At 42.5% G+C, this 23,427-nt stretch overlaps 1 long non-coding RNA gene across 1 annotated transcript; it reads left to right on the forward strand.

Moving 5' to 3' along the window:
* Positions 1–19,123: 19,123 nt before the first annotated feature.
* On the forward strand, positions 19,124–21,197 carry LOC127304570 (uncharacterized). Its single transcript, XR_007853442.1, has 4 exons — positions 19,124–19,375; positions 19,590–19,662; positions 20,596–20,768; positions 20,878–21,197. It is a non-coding gene; the product is annotated as an uncharacterized lncRNA (long non-coding RNA).
* The last annotated feature ends 2,230 nt before the right edge of the window (positions 21,198–23,427 follow it).

Consider the following 23,427-nt stretch of genomic DNA (forward strand, 5'->3'; position numbering starts at 1 on the left):
GGGAGGTAGAGGTCAAAGATATTCCTCTTAAGCAACCCTGCAATTAAGATACAAGAAGTCTCTTGTGTCCCCAACACACCTAATACACTTGTCAGATGTATAGGTGCACTAGTTCGACGAAGAGATAGTGAAATACAAGTAATATGGATGATTGTAAGTAGTAATTGCAATCTGAAATAAAAATGGCAGCAAGCGAACATGTAGCAGAACTTGTTGGAAATGGTGTTTCAATGCTTAGAAACAAGGCCCAGGGATCATACTTTCACTAGTGGACACTCTCAACATTGATCACATAACTTAATAAATAAATGCTACTTTCTACACTCTCTTGTTGGATAACAAACACCATTCATTGTGTAGGGCTACAAAATCACACCTCAAGCCGGAGTAAACAAGCTCCACAATATCTGGAGTTCATATTAGAGTAACCTCTAGAGTGCATAATAGACCGTTGCAATTTAGACCGAGTACTAACATAGCATACACACTGTCAACAATAGCTATGAAAGGGGGAATAGATCGCATCAATACTATCATAGTAATAGTTAACTTCATAATCTACAAGAGATTACAATCATAACCTACGCCAAGTACTACATGATGCACACACTGTCAACTTTACATCATGGAGGAGGAATAGACTACTTTAATAAAATCACTAGAGTAGCACATAGATTAATAGTGATACAAAGCTCATGATCACATAAAGATCACACCATGGGAGAGAGAGATGAACCACATAGCTACCGGTAGAGCCCTCAGCCTCGGGGGAGAACTACTCCCTCCTCATCATGGGAGACAACAACGGCGATGAAGATGGCGGGGATGTCGATGGAGATGACTCCGGGGGCAATTCCCCGTCCCGGCGGCGTGCCGAAACAGAGACTTATGTCCCCCGAAACGGAGTTTCGCGATGGCGGCGGCGTCCCTGGAGTCTTTCTGGAGTTTCGTCAATTGTTGTAGGGTTTTCACGTCACGAGAGATTATATAGGCGAACATGCGGCGCAAGGGGGTGCCTGGGGGGCCCACCCCATAGGGCTGCTCGCCCCCCTCCTAGGCTGCGCCCCTGTGTGGTGTGGGTTCCCTGGGCCTCCTCTCCGGCTCCCCTTCGGTGTTCTGGTCTGTCTCGGTGAAATAAGATGTTTGGCTTTTGTTTCGTCGAATTCCGAGAATATTGCCCGAACAGCCTTTCTGGAACCAAAAACAGCAGAAAACAGGAACCGGCACCTCGGCATCTTGTTAATAGGTTAGTTCCGGAAAATGCATAAAATCATTATAAAGTGTGAGCAAAACATGTAGGTATTGTCATAAAACTAGCATGGAATATCAGAAATTATAGATACGTTGGAGACGTATCAAGCATCCCCAAGCTTAGTTCCTACTCGCCCTCGAGTAGGTAAACGATAACAAGGAAAATTTCTGAAGTGACATGCTACTATCATAATCTTGATCAATACTATTGTAAAGCATATGAGATGAATGAAGTGATTCAAGGCAATGATCTATAGCTTGCTAACAAATAGATAACATATAGCAAAAACTTTTCATGAATAGTACTTTCAAGACAAGCATCAAAAAGTCTTGCATAAGAGTTAACTCATCAAGCAATAAATTCTTAATAAGAGGTTTGAAGCAACACAAAGGAAGATTTAAGTTTCAGCAATTGCTTTCAACTTGTAACATGTTTATCTCATGGATAGTTGTCAACATAAAGCAATATAACATGTGCAATAAGTAAACATGTAAGAATCAATGCACACAGTTGACACAAGTGTTTGCTTCTAAGATAGAAAGAAGTAGGTAAACTGACTCAACATAAAGTAAAAGAAAGGCCCTTCGCAGAGGGAAGCATGGATTACTCATGTGCTAGAGCTTTTTATTTTGAAAACATGGAAACAATTTTGTCAACGGTAGTAATAATTCATATGTGTTATGCATAAAACCTCTTATAAGTTGCAAGCCTCATGCATCGAATACCAATAGTGCCCGCACCTTGTCCTAATTAGCTTGGATTTCCATGGATTATCATTGCATTACATATGTTTCAACCAAGTGTCACAAAGGGGTACCTCTATGCCACCTGTACAAAGGTCCAAGGAGATAGATCGCATTTGATTTCTCAGTTTTGATAGATCTCAACTTAAGGACATCCATACCGGGACAACATAGAAAACAGATAATGGACTCCTCTTTTTAATGCTTAAGCATTCAACAACAGATAATATTCTCATAAGAGATTGAGGATTAATGTCCAAGCTGAAACTTCCACCATGATACATGGCTTTGGTTGGCGGCCCAATGTTCTTCTCTAACAATATGCATACTCAAACCATTTAATCATGATAAATCACCCTTACTTCAGACAAGACGAACATGCATAGCAACTCACATGATATTCAACAAAGGTGAAAAGTTGATGGCGTCCCCAGAAACATGGTTACCGCTCAACAAGCAACTTATAAGAAATAAGATACATAAGCAACATATTCAATACCACAATAGTTTTTAAGCTATTTTCCCATGAGCTATGTATTGCAAAGACAAGGAATGAAATTTTAAAGGTAGCACACAAGCAATTTACTTTGGAATGGCAGAGAAATACCACATAGTAGGTAGTTATGGTGGACACAAATGGCATGGGTTTTGGCGCAAGGTTTTTGGATGCACGAGAAGCATTCCCTCTCAGCACAAGGCTTTGGCTAGCAAGGTTGTTTGAAGCAAACACAAGTATAAACCGGTACAGCAAAACTTACATAGGAACATATTGCAAGCATTATAAGACTCTACACTGTCTCCTTGTTGCTCAAACACTTTTACCAAAAAAATATCTAGACCTTAGAGAGACCAATCATGCAAACCAAATTTCAACAAGCTCTACAGTAGTTCTCCACTAATAGGTTTAAACTACATGATGCAAGAGCTTAAACATGATCTATGAGAACTCAAGACAATTGCCAAGTATAAAATTATTCAAGACAATATACCAACTACCACATGAAGCATTTTCTGTTTCCAACCAAATAACAATAAGTGAAGCGATCAACTTTCGCCATTGAACATTAAAAGTAAAAGCGAAGAACACAAGTGTTCAAATGAAAAAGCGGAGCGTGTCTCTCTCCCACACAAGCATGATAGGATCCGAATTTATTCAAACATAAACAAAAATAAAAGCAAACAGACGCTCCAAGTAAAGTACATAAGATGTGACAGAATAAAAATATAGTTTCACTAGAGGTGACCTGATAAGTTGTCGATGAAGAAGGGGATGCCTTGGGCATCCCCAAGCTTAGATGCTTGAGTCTTCTTGAAATATGCAGGGATAAACCACGGGGGCATCCCCAAGCTTAGACTTTTCACTCTTCTTGATCATAGTATATCATCCTCCTCTCTTGACCCTTGAAAACTTCCGCCACACCAAACTTCTCATAAACTTCATTAGAGGGTTAGTGCATAATAAAAAATTCTCATGTTCAGCAAGGACACAATCATTCCCAAAACTTCTGGACATTACCCAAGGCTACTGAAAGTTAATGGAGCAAAGAAATCCACTCAACACAGTAAAAGAGGCAATGCGAAGTAAAAGGCAGAATCTGTCAAAACAGAATAGTCCGTAAAGACGAATTTTTTCGAGGCACTTAACTTGCTCAGATTAGAAAACTCAAAACTAATGAAAGTTGCGTACATATCTGAGGAACACGCATGAATTTTTGCAGAATTTTTAGGTTCTCCTACAGAGAGATCTACTCAAATTCGTGACAGCTAAAAATCTGTTTCTGCGCAGAAATCCAAATCTAGTATCAACTTTCTATTAGAGACTTTACTTGGCACAACAATGCAATAAAATAAAGATAAGGAGAGGTTTCTACAGTAGTAACAACTTCCAAGTCACAACAAAACAGTAGGAAAATAAAACATGGGTTATCTCCCAAGAAGTGCTTTCTTTATAGCCATTAAGATGGGCTCAGTGATTTTAATGATGCTCACATAAGGATGAGAGTTGAAGTAAAAGAGAGCATCAAGAAGCAAATTCAAAACACATTTAAGCCTAACCCACTTCCTATGCATACGAATCTTGTACACAAATAAATTCATAAAGAACAAAGTGACAAGCATAGGAAGATAAAACACGAGTAACTTCAAAATTCTCAACATAAAGAGGGGAAACTTAATATTATTAAGATGCATATAACCATGTTTCCCTCTCTCATAATAACTTTCAGTAGCATCATGAACAAACTCAACAATATAACTATCACATGAAACATTCTTATCATGAGCTACATGCATAAAATTATTACTCTCCACATAAGCATAATCATTACTATTAATTGTAGTGAGAGCAAATTCAATAAGATAGCCTTCATTATTATTCTCATCACCATAATCATCATATATAGGAGGCATATTGTAATCATAATTAATTTTCTCCTCAATAGTAGGTGGACTGAAAATATCATATTCATCATTGTAATCATCATAAATTGCAGGCATGGTATAATCATAATAACCTTTATCCTCCATAGTAGGTGGCACCAAAATACCACTATCATCGTAATCATCATAAATAGGAGGCAAAGTATCATCAAAGTAAATTTTCTCCTCAAAACTTGGGGGACTAAAAATATCACAACCAGCTTCCCCAAGCTTAAATTCTTCCATAGCATTAGCAATAATAGTATTCAAAGAGTTCATGCTGATAACATTGCTACAACTATTTTGCAAACAAAGTTCCATGGGTTTTTTAATTCTCTCTTCAAACACATCATGTCCTAATTCAATATAAAGTTCATAAAGATCTCTAATTTTGTTGTTGTTTTCCATTAAGCCTAACTAGTGAAAATAAAAACAAGAAACAAAAAGATATAATTGCAGGATCTAAAGGAAATAACTTCGAGCACTCACACACCGGCAACAGTGCTAGGAAATAGCTTAGTAGTCGGAGGATGTGAATACCTTTTACCATACCTCTCTGGCAACGGCGCCAGAAAATAGCTTGATGTCTACGCACGCTTCTATTCCTGTAGATAGTGTTGGGCCTCCAAGAGCAGAGGTTTGTAGAACAGCAGCACGTTTCCCTTAAGTGAATCACCCAAGGTTTATCGAACTCAGGGAGGTAGAGGTCAAAGATATACACTTGTCAGATGTATAGGTGCACTAGTTTGGCGAAGAGCTAGTGAAATACAAGTAATATGGATGATTGTAAGTAGTAATTGCAATCTGAAATAAAAATGGCAGCAAGCGAACATGTAGCAGAACTTGTTGGAAACGGTGTTTCAATGCTTAGAAACAAGGCCCAGGGATCATACTTTCACTAGTGGACACTCTCAACATTGATCACATAACTGAATAAATAAATGCTACTTTCTACACTCTCTTGTTGGATAACAAACACCATTCATTGTGTAGGGCTACAAAAGCACACCTCAAGCCGGAGTAAACAAGCTCCACAACATCCGGAGTTCATATTAGAGTAACCTCTAGAGTGCATAATAGACCGTTGCAATTTAGACCGAGTACTAACATAGCATACACACTATCAACAATAGCTATGAAAGGGAGAATAGATCGCATCAATACTATCATAGTAATAGTTAACTTCATAATCTACAAGAGATTACAATCATAACCTACGCCAAGTACTACATGATGCACACACCGTCAACTTTACATCATGGAGGAGGAATATACTACTTTAATAACATCACTAGAATAGCACATAGATTAATAGTGATACAAAGCTCATGATCACATAAAGATCACACCATGGGAGAGAGAGATGAACCACATAGCTACCGGTAGAGCCCTCAGCCTCGGGGGAGAACTACTCCCTCCTCATCATGGGAGACAACAACGGCGATGAAGATGGCGGTGATGTCCATGGAGATGACTCCGGGGGCAATTCCCCGTCCCGGCGGCGTGCCGGAACAGAGACTTCTGTCCCCCGAAACGGAGTTTCGCGATGGCGGCGGCGTCCCTGGAGTCTTTATGGAGTTTCGTCAATTGTTGTAGGGTTTTCACGTCACGAGAGATTATATAGGCGAAGAGGTAGCGCCTGGGGGTGCCTGGGGGGCCCACCCCATAGGGCGGCGCGCCCCCCTCCTAGGCCGCGCCCCTGTGTGGTGTGGGGGCCCTGGGCCTCCTCTCCGGCTCCCCTTCGGTGTTCTGGTCCGTCTCGGTGAAATAAGATGTTTGGCTTTTGTTTCGTCGAATTCCGAGAATATTGCCCGAACAACCTTTCTGGAACCAAAAACAGCAGAAAATAGGAACTGGCACCTCGGCATCTTTTTAATAGGTTAGTTCCGGAAAATGCATAAAATCATTATAAAGTGTGAGCAAAACATGTAGGTATTGTCATAAAACTAGCATGGAATATCAGAAATTATAGATACGTTGGAGACGTATCACAAACACAAAATTCTCTGAAATACTACGACCCGAGAGGAAGCCAGATTGATTTTCATCCACAAGCCCCCCAATCTGATTTTGGAGCCGGGTTGTTAGGGCCTTGCAAACATCCTTGATGGAGCAGTTTTGAAGCGACACCGGCCTGTAGGAACCAGGAGCTAAGATACCCTTAGCATTGGGCAGCAACACGACATGGGCGCGGTTGATCGCTCCCAGGTTGGTGTTGCGCTCATGGACGCCGCCAAATAGACACATCATCCCCGTTTGAACCATGGGCCACACAGCCCGGTAGATACCTGGACCAAGACCGTCTGGCCCAGGCGTGCTGGCCCGATCCATCCCTTTGATGCTGGCCAGGTGTAAGAGCAAGATCTATGACCCTTGTTTTGTGTGTTTGATAACAACACTCGAACAATTCTAACCGTGCACAAAGATTATCTTTGATGGATTTGTAGGTGTACGGTGCCCTCGCTGAACACACTATGATCGGAAGACTGAAGCGTAGATCTTAGGTTTTCTGGTTTTGTGTGTGTGTCGTGAGGTAATATGGTAGGAGAGGAAAAGAGGAAAAAGCTGTTTTAGCCATAGCGGTACTACCGGTACCAGCAGCGGTAGTACCGCTACCCTACTGGTACCGCTCTGAGCTACCGCTCTGAGGATTGCACACGAGATTGTCCCACAGAACAAGTTACGGTACCTTTACGGTACCTTGAGCGGTAGTACCGCCCACGGTACCGCTCAAGTACCGTAACATGTTACGGCAGTACCGCTCTGGTACCGCGTCGGTACCGCTTTGGATCCAGTAAGGTCTGTAACCTATTGCGGTACCTCAAGCGGTACCGCGAGCGGTAGTACCGCAATGTGTCCATGTGGACAAGTTCTGTGGGGATTCGAACTCAGAGCGGTAGTACCGCTTCCCAGAAGCGGTAGTACCGCTTAGGCAAAAACAACACATAACGGTTGGATTTGGAGGGACCTATAAAAAGGCCCCTTCTTCTCCAGCCCAAATTTAGCTCTTCTCTCTCTCTCTCCTCCATTGTTGCTGAGCTCAAACTTAGTGGATCTCTCTCCCTACCCAATCAATCTTGCTCATACTTTGAGGAGTGGTGGAGGAGACCCCGATCTATCGTTCTACCGAGAGAAAGTTCACCAATTCATGGTAGTCCTTAGTGGATCTTGGTGGTAGAGTTCCTATTGTGGAATCTTGGAAGAAGTGCATCCATGGAGGCTAGCTTGGTGTTGTACTAGCTCCATGGGTTGTTGGGAGCCTCCTTGTGGTGTGGAGCTCGCCCCAACCTTGTGAAGGAATCACCGCCTCGACCGGTGCCTTAGTGGAGAAGGGGGAGCACCTTTGTGGAGCTCTCTCGAGGAAGAAGGTGAGGCCTTCCTTCGTGGTGTGGCCGTCTAGTCTCTTGTGTGAGGCTAGAACCTCCTCAACGCAGATGTACTCCCTTTTGTGGGAGGAACTGCGGGAAACAAACCTCGCATCGTCTCCGCGCCCTCCGGTTGTCCCGCTCCTTACTCTTACTATCTTGTGATTGTTCCTTTGCTTGTTGTACTTGTCTAGGATCATTGCAGGAACACCGCCATCGCTAAAGCTATCATATTTATCTTCCGTTGCACTAAAAATTGAAAAAGGCTAAAACTTGACGTAGCGCCCATTCACCCCCCCTCTTGTTCGCTACGATCCATTCAATTGGTATCAGAGCAAGGTTTTGTTGCTCGGGCTTTACCGCCTAAGAAATGGCCGAACAAGAGAATGGAGAGAATGGGTTCCTTCCCGGTGAGCAATCACCTCCACCATCAATTGTCGATAGCACTCCGGCTACTTTGGATGACCTCAAGAAATTGGAGTCATCCATTGTATCTCAATTGAAGGCTATGATGATGGAGTTGATTGCTCCCAAATCAACCCCCAAGGCAAGTGTCGATGTTCCTCCATCACAAGTCAACACTCTTCCTCTTGTTGATTTTGTCGCGCAATCGACAAAACCACCTCGAGAAGGGGAACTTGAGGACATTGGCACTTCATCAAAAGGGAAGGATGAATCACCGGTTGAGGGACAATTAGGAGGTTATCATGCGGTGCCCCCACCAAGTGATTACTCCCTAAATGTCCCAATACCCATGCCTCGCATCTTGACTCATGGCTCACCACCGCTACTTGAATCCAATAACTTTGAAAATTGGCAATTCTTGATGAAATCTCATGTGCGCAGTGCATCTACCGAGCTTTGGCGCATCATTGAGGAAGGATATTCACCAAGAGACCCAAAGAACTTGACAAGAAGAGCGGGCGTGGATGATCAACTCAACGCCACCGCCATCAACATGATTCACTTGGCCGTCACACCCAAGGACCGCGCTCATATTCGCTCGCTAAAGACCACCAAGGAAGCATGGAATAAACTTGACAAGCTCTTCCTCGGTAATGAGAGCATCCAAAGCTCTCGCTTCGATGAAGTGAACAATATGGCCGACAATTTCGTCATGATTGAAGGAGAGACCCCCGAAGAAATGTACCGGCGCCTCATCGCTCTCGCCGTACAAATGCAAGATCTTGGAGCAATGTTCGTGGATGACCATTGGATCAAGCGCAAGTTCTACAACGCTCTCCTCCCTTATGAGGAAGTGAAGTTGACGGCCATCCGCCAAAACGCCTCCTTCCGTGCTATGACATCCGATGAAGTTCTTAGCGAAGTCATCGCTTTGGACATCTCCAAGAAGAATGCGGAGGATCTTGTTGCTCGTGCCCACAACACACGCAAGCCCAACCTTGCATTGAAGATGAAGGAACATGAAGCTAGTGAGAGTGATGAGGATCCCATCGAGTGGGGTCCGGATGATCTAAAGGCCAACTATAATGAGCACATGGCTCTTGCCGCCAAGAACTTCTGGAGTGGGAACAAGACACGGGGCTCAAGGTTAAGAAGATACTCACCTCATGACTCCTCAAGATACTCCTCCACAAGTCCATGAGGGAAAGCTTGTTACAATTGTGGCGACACAAGCCACTTTGTTGCCGATTGTATCTTTGAGAGAAGGGAAGAAAATGGTGGAAAGCTTATACGAAAGGACAAGTTCAAATCTCCCTCAAAAGGTTTCTCCAAGTTCTCCTCCAACTCCGGTGACTCCAAGGCCTCCTTCACCAAGAAGACTAGAGCTTTCATTGTTCGTGAGGAATATTCCTCCGATGAAGGTGAAGAGCACAAAAACAAGGAGGAAAGGGAAGTGGCCGCCATCGCCATCTCCACTTCCTTCACCTCCCTCCTTGACTCTCCAAACGAGAACCTCATCGTCAACAACTTCCATTGTCTCATGGCAAAGGTATCTTCGGAGACTCATGATGAAGAACTTGTAACTCAACTTGAAGTGGCTCAAGATCGTGTTGAAGCGGGGTTGAAAATTATCTCTCTCACTCAAGCTTATGAGGAAGAATGGTGCATGCGCATGTCTCTTGAAACTAGTGCCATGGTTCTTGAAGATTCAAACAATTACTTCGTCTCCCAACTCATCAAGGATCAAGATTATGCTCTAGGTTGGTTGAGAAGACATAATGCAAGACTCTTGGATATCATCTCTCACCAAGAGGAAGCTTTGGATGAGTACTTTCGTTTGAGCAAAGAGAAGGTGTCATGTTGCGACCATATAGAAGAGATTGCCGCTCTAAAGAGACACAAGGTCAAGCTAGTTGAAGTGAATGATAGGCAAAATGAGTCCTTGATGGAGTACTTTCGGTTGAGTAAAGGAAAGGAAACTTGTTGTGACCATGAGAACGAAATTGCTACCCTCAAGAGAAGAAATGACAAGCTTATGGTGATCAAGACCATGTATGAGGAAGCCTTGATGGAATATAAACGGGCTAGCAAAGACTCTATTTGTCGCAATCATGAAGACGATATTGCCACCTTGGAAAGACAAAAGCGCTCACTTTTGACAATGAATTCTCTTCAAGAAGAAGCTTTGTTGGAACATTTCCGAGTGAACAAGGAGAAAGAGGCTCAATAATTCGACAACACTCATTCCCATCCGGATCATGTTTATGAAGTCAACCGTTTGAAGTCCAAAATTGAAAGGCTCCAAATTCAAGCGCAATACTTGGAAGGAGTCATTGAGAATAGAGATAAGGCCAATGATATCTCTTGCGATGAAGGAGGAACGGCTAAAAAGCCAAAGGGGAAGAGAAGAAGAAGGATCAAGATAAAGAGGAGCGTCAAGATAGGGCCCATTGTAAAATGGGCTCCTATTTCCAAATCTTGATCCATGAAGAACCTTGCTCTCGGTGGTACGTATGGTGTGGTTGTTTGGGAGCCACAAGTCTTTTGACCGGGAGCAAGGAATTTGTTGTCGTCATCAAGCCACTTATCTCTACCATTCTCATGACGGCAATACAAGCAAGCTTAAAGGTATCGGAGTCTTGATAGGGTGGTGATCATGCCCTACCTTGTCAAGACTCCTATGTATGTTGTTCTTTGTTCATTGCATTACACTCTTGGGTCTTTTGTACCTACTATAATGAACATGTAGTGGTTCTCTTGTGGAGCTAGTCTCTTCAAGAGACCACGGTCTAGGACTAATGGAATTTGCTTCCTTGTGTAGAGATCGTGTTTTGTAGGAATTGTGTTGAAGAAATGAACCGTGAAGTTTGTCAAACAAGCTCAATGCAAGTTCTATAACATGATCCTTGCAAGAAGAAGCAACAATGGATTGGAGTTCAAGCTCAAAATCTTGGATGTCTCCATTGGCAAAGGAGGAATCCTCTATATACTCCTAGCCATACTCTTACCCTCACCTCATGGGGTTGCCGGAAGTGAGAAACAAACCTAAGAAGACATTCAAACATGATGATGGAGTATGAGTCTATTGTGTGGTTGGTGGTATTGTGTGATGAGACTCATTCAATGAATACGAAAGTTCTTTGGAGGAAGCGAAGTGCTTCTTGTGAGAAAGGAGATGCAATTCCCTCGATTACCATAGGAAGGATGGGTGTTGGCACTCGCCGATCTCATAAGCTACCTTCTATGAGTACCGGGGAAGGACGAAGTTCCACCCATGTGGAGCCATCTACACCACAAGGCCAAGATTCTTCCATTGGATAACCAAGTGCTAGATCACCTCTTCCAAAACCTTAAGTTCGGCATCAACAACAATAGGGTCAAGGCGAGGACCTAAACCATGATGAAGATTAAGGGATCACAAAAGAATCTATCCTATTGGTCCATTCTCGCCGGGGTGCTAAAGCGTCAAGTCTCCTTCATGACTCAAGCAAAGTACAAGGCTTACTCAAGAGCAAGATATGAAGGGGTCCAACGGTATAGCAACCCCAAGCACCTAGAGCATCAATACTTCCTTAATGAGCCCGACAAAGCAATGGACTCAATCTCTACCGGCCAAGGTTTGCTTCTCTACCCTTGTGCTTCTCATCCGGATATCGTGTCAAGAGTGGATGATATCACTTTTGTACTACATGTCTAGATGTAAAGCACGCACGAATATAGGGGGAGTGCGGTTTAAACTTATTGAGCTATCCCTCCCCCCATAATGCATAAAGAAACCCAAAACATATGCTATTCGTCAACTAAGTGACTAATGAGCTTCATGTTGAGTTGTAGCCGTGAATCCTAGATATATCTACGCGATCTCACACTACTAAACTCTTACACGGTGGCTTCGTCCACCAAACCTCCTCCTCAAGGAGTTTTTGTTCCTTTTGTTTTGTTTTCTCTTCTTGTTTTTGTTTTTCGTTTCTTCTTTTCTCTTTGTTTCTTCACGGGAGATTCACCCAAGCTTGGCTTTTCTTGCTTTGATTCTTGCAAGCCTGGTTGGGTAGTACCTTAACAGTTCCGGTATGAACCCTAAAATTCTCTCTCTAGGGTGTGTTGAACTCCCTAGATGCATATGCTAGGGTTTGTTGGAGTTATGTGGTGGAGAAGCATTCTTGGAAGCTATTCATGTCCAGGGATACTAGCTAGCAACAATGTGTGACTCTAGATCGATTTTTACCATGAACCCGATCTTGATTTGGCTGTGCAGAGCTTAAGCGGTAGTACCGCTCATCCTCGGGCGGTACTACCGGTCAAAGCGGCACTACCGGATTGAATTGCGGTACTACCGCTCTGTCTAAAGTCACCAATGTTGCTTGTTAGTGTCCTCTTTGATCCTTAATTTCTCGGCTTGTGCACTTATCCCCTATTCCCTCCCAAACCTTTGCTATTCACAGGAGCACCTAGGACCCGTGGTGGCAAGGTCAAGCCATCCTCTCGTCGTCATCGAGATGAAGACGAGCAAGAGGAGATTGTACCGACAAGAACCACCAAGCGACAGAGGGAAACAGCAGCGGGCACAAGGGGCCCACAAAAATCAATGGTTGACATCAAGAAAGGCCAATTCATGAAAATTCGAGGGGCCAATCCTTATTTGCTACCAAGAAATGCTCGTCAATGCCCCAATCACTTCTTTCATCATGTCAACCAAGAGAGGATCTACAATGAGGTCTATGGGGCCAAGGAGTTCAAATGTTGCCCCCAATACTCCATCAAAATGGATAAGATCAACTCCAACCTCGAGTATTTCGGAGAAGCTCTTGAGATTTGTGAAGAACAAGGACTGACACCTCTGATGACCTTCTCTCACAACTACTCAAAAGAGGTGATATGCCAATTCTACGCCACAGCCGTTTTCCTTGAGGATGAAGGAGGTTTTCGCTCGTTGAAATGGATGACTAGGGAGCATGTGATGGAGGCTACGTGGGAGGAGTTTGCTAGAGGTATTGGATATGAGCTTAATGACTATGACACCAACATCTTCAAGATTCACCTTCAGCCCAAGCCAATGGCCAAAGAGAAGATGGACGACCTCTACATTCCCGGAAGGATGTTGTGTGGAAGTGCTTACCACCTCCTCCCCGTCTACGACATCATGAATCAGATCTATCACAACACCATCAACCCCAAGCACACCGCTCGCCTCAAGAAGTCCTTTTGCTTCAAGAGGGACCTTGAAGATAGGATGTATCAAGCTCACCATGACAACAAGAAGATCCGCCAACGCCAAAAGGCGATGATGAGGCATATGCAGCTTCCTGTCTCTGAGGGCTCCGAGGACAACATCACTCCTCCCGGTGAGTGGAAGTCCAAGCTAGTTGGTCAAGTTCCGAGGACTCCATCCCCGAGCACATTGTTCGTCCATCTCCACCACCTCATGGCAAGGGTCTTGCTCAAGATGGAGACGATGATGATGAAGACGAAGATGAAGAGGAGGAAGATGTTGAGGACATGGGTGATGAGGATGAAGATGAAGACGACGGGGATGATGATGACGAGTGATCCCCTTGGGACGTTAGTATGCTCCTTCTCCCTTTATGGTGTCTCGATACCAAAGGGGGAGAAGTTGATATATTAGGAACGGGAATTTGCATGGGGATGCCAAGGGCTTGGTGCTTCGTTTTGGTTCTTTCGGCCTTGGCATCAAATCTTCCTCTAGTTATTTGGAACTTTATTCGTATGTGTGCTCGCTACTCTATTTGTGGATGTCCCGATCCCCCGGTTTGTATTAAGACTTAATCGTTCGTAGCTTAATGGTCTTCACTATTTATCCTTGATTGGCTACATCAATCCTATGGAGGCTTTTATTATTATGAGTTTGGGTTTTCTCTCAAGGCAAAGGTATGAAAAGTTTCACCCAAACTCTCCTATATGCACTTATACTTGCCTCCATAGTGTGCTTGTGCTATATGATCTTGTCATATGTTCTTCTTAGCACTTATGCTTGGTTTGTAGAATCTAGGGGGAGTTTCTCTCTAGGATGTGTGCATTTGTATACAAATGCATATTCTAAATATGCACACATCTAGGGGGAGCTTCGTCTACTCTTACAAATCATATATCTTATCATAATATCCTATGAATTATTGCAAATTCGTGTGTTGTCATCAAACACCAAAAAGGGGGAGATTGTAAGAGCACGATCTATGACCCTTGTTTTGTGTGTTTGATAACAACACTCGAACAATTCTAACCGTGCACAAAGATTATCTTTGATGGATTTGTAGGTGTACGGTGCCCTCGCTGAACACACTATGATCGGAAGACTGAAGCGTAGATCTTAGGTTTTCTGGTTTTGTGTGTGTGTTGTGAGGTAACATGGTAGGAGAGGAAAAGAGGAAAAAGATGTTTTAGCCATAGCGGTACTACTGGTACGAGCAGCGGTAGTACCGTTACCCTACTGGTACCGCTCTGAGCTACCGCTCTGAGGATTGCACACGAGATTGTCCCATAGAACAAGTTACGGTACCTTTACGGTACCTTGAGCGGTAGTATCGCTTACAAGCGGTAGTACCGCCCACGGTACCGCTCAAGTACCGTAACATGTTACGGCAGTACCGCTCTGGTACCGCTTCGGTACCGCTTTGGATCCAGTAAGGTCTGGACCCTATTGCGGTACCTCAAGCGGTACCGCGAGCGGTAGTACCGCAATGTGTCCACGTGGACAAGTTCTGTGGGGATTCGAACTCAGAGCGGTAGTACCGCTTCCCAGAAGCGGTAGTACCGCTTAGGCAAAAACAGCACATAACGGTTGGATTTGGAGGGACCTATAAAAAGGCCCCTTCTTCTCCAGCCCGAATTTAGCTCTTCTCTCTCTCTCCTCCATTGTTGCTGAGCTCAAACTTAGTGGATCTCTCTCCCTACCCAATCAATCTTGCTCATACTTTGAGGAGTGGTGGAGGAGACCCCGATCTATCGTTCTACCGAGAGAAAGTTCACCAATTCGTGGTAGTCCTTAGTGGATCTTGGTGGTAGAGTTCCTATTGTGGAATCTTGGAAGAAGTGCATCCATGGAGGCTAGCTTGGTGTTGTACTAGCTCCATGGGTTGTTGGGAGCCTCCTTGTGGTGTAGAGCTCGCCCCAACCTTGTGAAGGAATCACCGCCTCGACCGGTGCCTTAGTGGAGAAGGGGGAGCACCTTTGTGGAGCTCTCTCGAGGAAGAAGGTGAGGCCTTCCTTTGTGGTGTGGCCGTCTAGTCTCTTGTGTGAGGCTAGCACCTCCTCAACGCAGACGTACTCCCTTTTGTGGGAGGAACTGCGGGAAACAAACCTCGCCTCATCTCCGCGCCCTCCGGTTGTCCCGCTCCTTACTCTTACTATCTTGTGATTGTTCCTTTGCTTGTTGTACTTGTCTAGGATCATTGTAGGAACACCGCCATCTCTAAAGCTATCATATTTATCTTCCGTTGCACTAAAAATTGAAAAAGGCTAAAACTTGACGTAGCGCCCATTCACCCCCCCTCTTGTTTGCTACGATCCATTCACCAGGACCTCATTGAGCTCGAACTGGGCCTTGAGAGCTGTCCCGTCAACCGTGCTGGCGCCGCGGTAGAGCTAGGACAGGTCAAAGGCCTAGGTCGATGGGCGTGCACAACCCATCAAGTTGGAGTAGAAGCTGTGCAGCGCTCCCGCGCCTTTGCCGGGTGGTCGACTACCATATTCCCCATCGACGTCAAGGGCGCGGATCTGGTTCCGGCGAAAGTGTTGCGACGCCCGAGCATGGAAGTACCGGGTGTTCGCGTACCCCTCCTTGATGGCCCGGAACTTCCCTCTCTGCTTCCAGTGCACCGTCGTGCCGCACACAGAGGCGGACAGAAGGACACACGCCGCCGCGTGTAGCTCTAGCTCCTCGCCTGACAGAGCACAAGATTCTTCACAGAAATCCATCAGCGAGATCACAAAATGGCAATTATTATCGAGACGTGGAATAACCCGATGGAAGGAATAAACCGATGTTCCTTCTTCCAAACCTTGGCCGCATACTGGAATCGCTTGATGCTGGCGGCAAGGTCAAGAGCAGTGTCACGGGCGGGTAACCCAGAGCCCCAACGGGCGCGAGTGTTGGGGAGGATGGAAGTGATAACTCCAATCCGGATTATGGATTGTAGTATGGTAAGCTTTTTCCCTAGAAGACCTAGGTTTAATCGAACTTTGGAAAGCACCGCTAAATGGTGTATGAAGGAAACGTCTACAAGACTTTACTAGTGTATTTTATCTTCAGTTTAACTGACCTATCTACTTTACTTTTAAGGGAGTTGTGTTCGATGATGGAAATATGTCAGGGTTAAGGTTTTACCTGCAGCTATGCATACATATACTAAGTAGCACGTGCTTTGCACGTCACAACATATATCATTTTAAATATATTATTTATTTACTATGTGAGATGTTGATTTTTTTCCCTACCAACATTAGCACAAAGAGGAAAGTTTAAATTTTGAAAATCGAATACACCGTACAGGAAGGAACATTAACTTGAGCTCGCTACAATAATGTTACGTAGAATGCACGTCTTAAGTTCATGGAGTGGTTTGGTAAAGGTAAAAAATGAATATTACCGATGCCCAGTTTTTGTTTAGAAAAAATATAATTTGTAAACAATCTTCATTATTGGGTGAAAAAGAAGAATTAAAAAAACATGAAACATTACATGGTGGAACCCACTTATTTAATTGTTTACTTGTCAATTTTTCATTTTCTTCATGAAACACGGCCCACGAAGAATTAGACATCATGCCCTTTTTTAAGATAAGGGCGATCGTAATGGCGAAACCTATTCTTCGCTATGGGTGCTATCTAGAGATCCGCACACATTATTCCGATGTTGCCGATTCTTTGCCTATGACGACTACCTGATTTTGTCTGCATGAGAGGGCATACCGCGTCCGCATTGCCTTTTCTGTTTTGATTTTCTTGCTTTTAGTTTGGTTTCAGTTTTAATTCCGGGTTTTCTACGCTTTTTGTTTTCCTTTCTTATATTATCATTTTTATTTTTTTTTATTTTTTTATTTTCCCCCTTTTCTCTACATTTATTCTGTTTTTTTAATTTTTTTGTTTTCGTTATTATTTCATCTCTATTTTTTGTTTTCTTTTATTGTTATCACTCCTTTTTTTGTTACTTTTACATTTAAAATGTTCACGATAAACAAAAGTTGTTCATGTTTCAAAAAAAAACCATGTAGTTTCAAAAACAATTCACGGGTTCAAAAAGAAGTTCATGCTTTGACCAAAAATCATGGTTTTCTAAAATTGTCCATCTATATAAAATGAAATGTTCTTTTAGTTCCAAAAAATGTTAACTGTTAGATTTTCATCTCTATCTCTATCTCTACTACTTATAAAGGCGCAAAGTGCCGTAGGAAAATAAAATCTAAGCCGTCAATCAAGGTGAGCCAAAGCAATCTTTAGCTGCTTGGGAAATGATTTGTAAGCCCAAGATGAGAGGTGGTCTAGGTGTTGTCAACTTCCAAAAGCAGAATGCAGCTTTGCTTATTAAATTTTTGGATAAGTTCTACAACAAAAGAGATTTGCCTTGGGTGAGCTTAATCTGGGAGAATCACTATACTGGAAGGGTACCTCATGCTGAAAATTTGTGTGGCTCATTTTGGTGGAAGGATGTGCTTAGGTAAGTGGATAATTTTAGGGCTGTTGCCCAAGTGAAGTTGGGCACTGGGGATACTTTTCTGTTTTGGACAGACAATTGGCTATTGGATGATGGTGTTGTGGTTCTGCAGAATAAGTTTCCCAGGTTATTTTCTTTTGTGCTCAGAAAGGAGATAATGGCAGCAGAGGTATATGCTATGGAGTATATAACAGAATTATTTTATACTCCATTGTCTCAGTCTGCTTTTGCAGAGTTACAGCAACTTAGGGTGATAATGCAAGCAAATCCTATTACTGGAGATGCTGATAAATGGACTTATTGTTGGGGTGGTGACTATACATCTGCTAAGTTCTACTACCATATTCACAAACATCTGAAGGTGCCTAAAGTTTATGAGTGGATCTGGAAGTCTAGTTGCATGATGAAAACTAAGGTTTTTTGCATGGCTCCTTTTGGTGGATCGTTTGAATACAAAGGATTTATTAAAGCGCCGGCATTGGCATGTCACTGATGTTTATCACTGCGAATTGTGTCCTTTGCATATCTATGAGGATAGGATTCACCTATTTTTTGAGTGTAACTTCAGTGTCAGGATTTGGAATTACTTGCAGTTCGATTGGAGAAATTATGATGATCTACAGATGGTGATAGCTCATGCTAGGAAGGATTTTGCGAAGCCATTTTTTATGGAGGTTCTAATGCTAGCCTGTTGGCATATCTGGATTATCAGGAATGGGAAAATTTTCAGAGGAGAGAGACCCACCTTTGCAAGGTGGAAGGCAGGATTTATACATGATGTTTTGCTGTTGAGACATAGAATAAAAGTTAAGCATAGAGACAGTTTGCTGGATTGGATTAGGTCTCTGCCTTAGAGTCTAAATCTTTGGTTAGGTAGGGTTTTCTTTCTCTTTTTTATCTCCTGTTTGTACATAAGACTCTTTTGGTTTTGAAATAAATTTTGGCTGTGGGGCTGTTGCCTCACAGTGGTTGGTTGGTCAAAAAAAAAAATCTCCAATCATCACATGGTCCAGATTGATCTATTCTCCCCTCCCTGTGAGGAAACAGAATCCCTCCATCACAGCCAAAATCATAGCTTTGTACGGTTTTCCTTCTCTTGTTTCCCATCTTCCCTATCCTCCGGAGATCTCCTCCTCCTCTATGGCTGTCGCCGCCGAACTTACCGCCTCCACCTTCAATCACCGCCGCTCACACTGTTTGTACAGCTATGCTCCCGGTGCCTCCCTATCATTACCCCGCCAACCCTGACGCCCGCCGACGGGTCATGCGGCAGCGCTCCTCACCGGCTCGCTGCGCTCCAAGTTAAGGCACATCGCGCTCCTCACGGGCCTTCCGGGCTCCTCATCGGACCTCCTCACTACCCAGCAGACCATGTTCAATCAGATATCGGCATGATCCACCGCCGCCGCCCACTTTTCGCGCGGAGGCATCAGCCCGGATGCCGCCATTGCCCCACTCGCCGATATCGCTACTCTCGCCCCTACAGCCATTGCGTCCCGGAGCTAAGCTTGCCTGCATGAGCAAGGTTATCCCAATTCTCTTCTGTTCTTTTTTCCTGTGTCTTTGATGTTCAGATGTATTTTGTGGTCTGTGTAAACTACAAATAAATGTGGAGATATAGATAATTGCATGTCATGCTACTTTGATCTACTTTCCTCATTATATGACGCCGGAAAATATGCATCCCTTCAGTCTGCATGGTTGGCTTAAGTATCATGTATTGTATTTTCTCCACACAGGTTACTGCATATTCAGACTCATCCCCTGTACATCCCTCAAGCTGAACTGGAGATATGGCAAGATCCTTTTATGGTCAGTTGAAGAAAGTTTCTGCTGAATATGGGCTTGCAATTTTCGTTTTAAAAATAGAACGAACCAATTCTCTGACTGTTGATTGAGTTTTTACACAAGAAAAACATTTTATTTACTTGGCCTCATACAAATAGAATTTTTTTTATCTTGGTTCTGCGGCATAATTCCATCAGGTCGAGAATTCATCATTTACACATCTACTGCGCAAAACTGTGCAGTAGAAAAGTTCTACAAGAACTTTTCTACTGCACAGTTTTGCGCAATTGTATCTTCCTCCAAACATGTAAGTTACCTCAGCCAAGCTCATAATATATGGAAAGTAGCCTTTGGTTATGGGAAAGTGTTGAAGCAAATTTGTTCTTTGAAGCACAAGTCTGCTATATTTTCGAGATTCATGTTAGCAACACAAGGAACAATGAACACAATGATTGTTCATGCAATCTGGTAAATACGTATTCTGTGTGTTTATTATGTGCCAAACAAATACTTTTTTTTTTGTCAATCGATCGCCATCCACTTTTTCTGTTAGGGCCTTAAGAAGATAGTATCAGAATTATAAATTACAGTTTACACTCCATTTTGTCATCTTTCAATCTTACCATAAACTATTTCTCAATCACCACGCAGATTCAACTACGAAAGTCCACTTCAGATATTTTTCATATAGTTATTAGATCAATAATTTGATGTTAAAAAGATATTTCATAGAAGTCTGCATTGTTCTGTTGTGATTTCAGATTGTGATGCTAATTTATTAGGGATCTTAGTTTCACAATTTGTAGACCACATGTGTCACTGTACTAATGAGCGGGTGAGCATTGATATCTGATTCTCTTTTGTTCTTACTATTGTGACTCGGTTTGGAATATGGGGCTTCCTTACATGTCTTCAGCCCAAGTGATTGGGATTAACATGAATAATGAGTAATTGCAGTATGGCAATTGGCTAAACATCTGGAGCAGTTTTGCATTAGCAATTCTGGTAGAGCCTTCTTGCTTCTTGAATGAAAATAATCTGAGGTGAAAAGAAGAGGTGCACACCCCAAGTATAGAGCTCTTGATGGTTCCCTGTATTATTCTCTCGTCATCTGTCTGACAGCATACAAGGTTAGTATGTATTATGTTGTACAAAGGTGAAAGATCTTCAATATGAAGTCATCGTACTATTGGACTTAAAATGCACGAGGTTAACTTTTTATATGTTTCCTTCTATCAGATATGCAACTCTTGCAGGATGAGAACTCAAGAACGTTTGGGCTAATCTAATTTTACTGTAATACTATGAGAATTCTTATTTTATTTATAGTAGAGATATATGCCTTTGACAACTTGTTGTAGCTTAATAGACTAAGGCGTTTTGGAAGTTGTGGAGACAATAATGTAAGCAAATAGTTAATGAGCAGAATATTTTGTAATTACTAGACGAGATACAGTTGCGCAAAACTGTGCAGTAGAAAAGTTCTTGTTTGTTGCACTTAAAAGGGTTATGTCCTTATTTGTTTGGAGGAAGTGGCGACCCAGGTTGGATGAAGTATTGGTGCTAATGTGGAGAATGGATCATATGGTAGTTCTTTTTGTCATATAGACGAAGATCCTTGATCCGTGCACATAGAACTATAAGAAGATTGCAAGAGAGATTTTTGTTTTTTCATCTGCTTTTTATGTTATTTGATCTGAATATTCAGAAAAAATGTTCCTATGTTTGAATGAGATTGTATGGTGATTAATGTGACTCCAAATAAATAAAAAAGTATCTGCTAAAGACATGTGCACGTGCTTTTCATTTAGACTCCTTATGTATTTTGATTGTTCAAGTATGTGATGCATGAAACTTTACCATTTTTGACTTAAAATAAGATAGAGACAAATAAAAATTGTACAAAATACAATTCACATAAGAAGATAGGATTCAAAAGACACGTGTTCTATTGTGAAGACGTGCGTTGCACGTGCACACTAACTAGTTATTTAAAGACAAATACTCACCGGGTTACAAAATGTGCACCAGGGTCGACAAAAGTATTAGAAAAATGTTCATGGGATTTCTAAATGTGTTCTCGTGGCTTCAAAACTTATTTTAATCAATAAGAAGACTTCTATAAATAAATAGAATCAGTATACATTATTTAAGATTTATCAAAAATAAACTATACAAATAGTAAGATGAATAAAAGGAAAATAGATAAAGTGGTGATGTTCACCTTTTTTTTAGGGGTACGTGATGTTCACCTTTTTTTTAGGGGTACGTGATGTTCATCTAGTAACTTACATATACTGGTATGTCATTGTTTAGGCTAGCTAGACCTGGAGTCCTGGACGTATGGATCAGAAACAGTATATGCCGTGGAGGAAGCACACTTACATTAGGCCACATAGCTGGGCCCATGGGCCACATAGCTGGACCAAGTCAAAATCAGGCTGAGAGGGAACGCTGAGGAACGATACTGCTCGCAGCGGGAGCTCCCGAGATCGTGATGGTTCCAGAACGACATAGAAGCAGCTGCCATTTACTGTTCACGCGAATCCCATTGATTTCGACCGTTAGATTTAGAAGATCAACGGTCAGAATTGATGCTTTTAGCCTAGTTTAAAACTCGTGCATTATAGTAGTAGAGATAAATAAAGCACATATATGTAATAAATAAAATAGAGATAAAAGAATTGTGAGTAGCATATCCGTAAATACCCTTGCCCATAAAGCTAGAGGTGACAAGAGCCTAATGGTATAACTATTGTCCTCACATCCGCAAGCAACACAATTTTTAAGTAAATACATACCAAAGCCTTAAACTAGATGATTGTGCTATGATCCCGAATGAATCACTAAACATGTACCGGTACTTTCCCCTTTCTGTCACTGAGGTTTCGCGATAGCACACCATTCTCCATAGGATGACTTGTATTTGAGCAATGATTTTCAAGTGATAGGATATCGTGAGAGAATATTCATGCTATATACTCCATCTGTTCCAAATGAATTGACACAGATTTTTCAAGATATGTATGTATCTTGAGGCATCTTAGTGTGTAGATACATGCAAATCTAGCTAGACGACTACGTGGTTATTAATTTGGAACGGAGTATCCTGCTGGTTTTAAAGAAACAACATTGCTATTTATTTCATGATGTCCTTTTCACTATTTGTGCTAGTATTCTAGAGAGTATCTGCTATATACTACTGGTTTGTGGTAAACTGTTATACATTTTGTAAAGTTTTCTTTCCAACCATGTAATTTTGTGATAGGGAGTAGTCCTTCAGCGTGGTATTTTCCCCATCAATTGAGATGGTAAATTTGGGGCACTCTATGTATGCTTCCAAATCTTCTTACGGTAGTCAAATGCTGCTAGCTGGTAGCTCTATTACTCTATATTCCCCAAAAGATTGCCATGTAATCGTTTGAGGCACTAGTGCCAGCTTCGTGGTACAATTTTGGCGGGAAATTTTTGCAAGAAGTAGATTGAGTATAATTGTGCTAGATGCTACAATCTCTTCCCACCCCCCCCCCCCCCCCCCCCCCCAAGTGTGTAAAGAGTGTTCTTGTTGCATATGTTTTTGATGTTGTAAGAATGGAATCCTGAGATATGTTCGGCACCATTTTAATTTCGTGTTGGCTGCAATGTTTATCTCTAAAGAAACAATATAGTGCACCTGGGCTTGCTCAACTAGTTTGTCATGTTGCTAGTTTTGGCCACACCAAAACATAAACACCTTCTAATCTTGCGAAAATTAGTATCATGTAGCTTGTTTCTTGATGATTGAGTGTA

Source organism: Lolium perenne, chromosome 5 (assembly GCF_019359855.2).
Source record: "Lolium perenne isolate Kyuss_39 chromosome 5, Kyuss_2.0, whole genome shotgun sequence".
NCBI classification, from domain to species: Eukaryota; Viridiplantae; Streptophyta; class Magnoliopsida; order Poales; family Poaceae; genus Lolium; species Lolium perenne.